We start from the raw sequence: 2,500 nt of genomic DNA, 5'->3' as shown, positions 1-2,500 counted from the left end.
GGACGCTGCCGCGTTCGTTCGTAAATGAATGTTATACATACTCACGGATAGCCTGAGGCGAATAATCGCAAACGACGACGCGTCGATTGTGCGGCCATCGTTGCTCGCGCGACTAACGACGATCAGCCGAGACGGCTGTAGTTTATCGCATCGATTTCATCGAGCAACCGATGGACGCTGCCGCGTTCGTTCGTAAATGAATGTTATACATACTCACGGATAGCCTGAGGCGAATGATCGCAAACGACGACGCGTCGATTTTGCGGCCATCGTTGCTCGCGCGACTAACGACGACCAGCCGAAACGGCTGTAGTTTATCGCATCGATTTCATCGAGCAACCGATGGACGCTGCCGCGTTCGTTCGTAAATGAATATTATACATACTCACGGATAGCCTGAGGCGAATGATCGCAAACGACGACGCGTCGATTTTGCGGCCATCGTTGCTCGCGCGACTAACGACGACCAGCCGAGAAGGCTGTAGTTTATCGCATCGATTTCATCGAGCAACCGATGGGCGCTGCCGCGTTCGTTCGTATATGAATATTATACATACTCACGGATAGCCAGAGGCGAATAATCGCAAACGACGACGCGTCGATTTTGCGGCCATCGTTGCTCGCGCGACTAACGACGACCAGCCGAGACGGCTGTAGTTTATCGCATCGATTTCATCGAGCAACCGGTGGACGCTGCCGCGTTCGTTCGTAAATGAATAATATACATACTCATGGCTAACTTGAGGCGAATAATCGCAAACGACGACGCGTCGATTTTGCGGCCATCGTTGCTCGCGCGACTAACGACGACCAGCCGAAACGGCTGTAGTTTATCGCATCGATTTCATCGAGCAACCGATGGACGCTGCCGCGTTCGTTCGTAAATGAATAATATACATACTCATGGCTAACTTGAGGCGAATAATCGCAAACGACGACGCGTCGATTTTGCGGCCATCGTTGCTCGCGCGACTAACGACGACCAGCCGAAACGGCTGTAGTTTATCGCATCGATTTCATCGAGCAACCGATGGACGCTGCCGCGTTCGTTCGTAAATGAATAATATACATACTCATGGCTAACTTGAGGCGAATAATCGCAAACGACGACGCGTCGATTTTGCGGCCATCGTTGCTCGCGCGACTAACGACGACCAGCCGAAACGGCTGTAGTTTATCGCATCGATTTCATCGAGCAACCGATGGACGCTGCCGCGTTCGTTCGTAAATGAATGTTATACATACTCATGGCTAACTTGAGGCGAATAATCGCAAACGACGACGCGTCGATTTTGCGGCCATCGTTGCTCGCGCGACTAACGACGACCAGCCGAGACGGCTGTAGTTTATCGCATCGATTTCATCGAGCAACCGATGGACGCTGCCGCGTTCGTTCGTAAATGAATAATATACATACTCATGGCTAACGTGAGGCGAATAATCGCAAACGACGACGCGTCGATTGTGCGGCCATCCGTTGCTCGCGCGACTAACGACGACCAGCCGAGAAGGCTGTAGTTTATCGCATCGATTTCATCGAGCAACCGATGGGCGCTGCCGCGTGCGTTCGCCCGATTGCGCGTGAAGTTACTGTTCGGAACCAAGAATATACGGGTGTATTATACCCGTTTGGTCGCAGCCACGCGCAAAGGCTTTTGAATGTACTGTACGCCCGGCCGTCGAACGATGGTTTTCCGTCATTCAGGAAACAAAAAGAAACTTTTGTCGTCGATATGGCGCGTTCAATCCTCCGTCGATACGCTGGTCGGAGGTGCGAACATCGAATATTTTTAAAGCAAAGAACAAGGAGCATTTTTAAATACAAAGAAAAAAATTGTAAATTGTATATGATTACCCTGAACGGTGGATCACTTGGCTCGTGGGTCGATGAAGAACGCAGCTAATTGCGCGTCAACGTGTGAACTGCAGGACACATGAACATCGACATTTCGAACGCACATTGCGGTCCACGGATAAAATTCCTGGACCACGCCTGGCTGAGGGTCGTTCACTTGTCCTAAAACTGCTTGCGTTGTTCTCAGATTCCCTAACCCCGCCGTCGTTTACCTCTCCTTTCGGGGAGATGGCGAAGAACGTTTCGGAGCCGGGTCGATGAAGAGAAAGGTATCAACGTACGAGCGAGAATTTGGGTATTTCGTTGGCGTTTGTCGCTGGACGTACGAAAAAGAATAAATATTATATATTATTGGCAAGTTTGCGCACCCCTTGCGTGGTGAGGCAGAGATCAGTCTGGACTCGCGCGAGTGTTTTACGGCGTCGTGCGTCGTGTTGTCTGGAGTATCATCACGACCGCCCGTTAAAGCACCGCTCCTACGATTTCTGACTTTGACGGCACTAAAAACCACCGTGGGGCGCAAATCGCGTTTCGTACAAATCTAATGATTACCGGCGCTCCCGACGTTGCCCGAAGTTAATAATTTATGCAAAGGAAAGAGAAAATAAAGCGTATACTAGTTTTGGAGCATAACAAAAAGGACAC

At 50.5% G+C, this 2,500-nt stretch overlaps 1 non-coding gene across 1 annotated transcript; it reads left to right on the top strand.

Annotated features, from left to right (window-relative positions):
• Positions 1-1,852: 1,852 nt before the first annotated feature.
• Positions 1,853-2,007, top strand: LOC143341533 (5.8S ribosomal RNA). The gene has a single exon (XR_013079633.1). It is a non-coding gene; the product is annotated as a 5.8S ribosomal RNA (ribosomal RNA).
• Positions 2,008-2,500: the final 493 nt, after the last annotated feature.

The sequence above is a fragment of the Colletes latitarsis genome, chromosome 4, assembly GCF_051014445.1.
Source record: "Colletes latitarsis isolate SP2378_abdomen chromosome 4, iyColLati1, whole genome shotgun sequence".
Lineage (NCBI taxonomy): Eukaryota > Metazoa > Arthropoda > Insecta > Hymenoptera > Colletidae > Colletes > Colletes latitarsis.
Note: the sequence above shows the minus strand (reverse complement) of the source record. Positions and strands in the feature narration are given on the sequence as shown.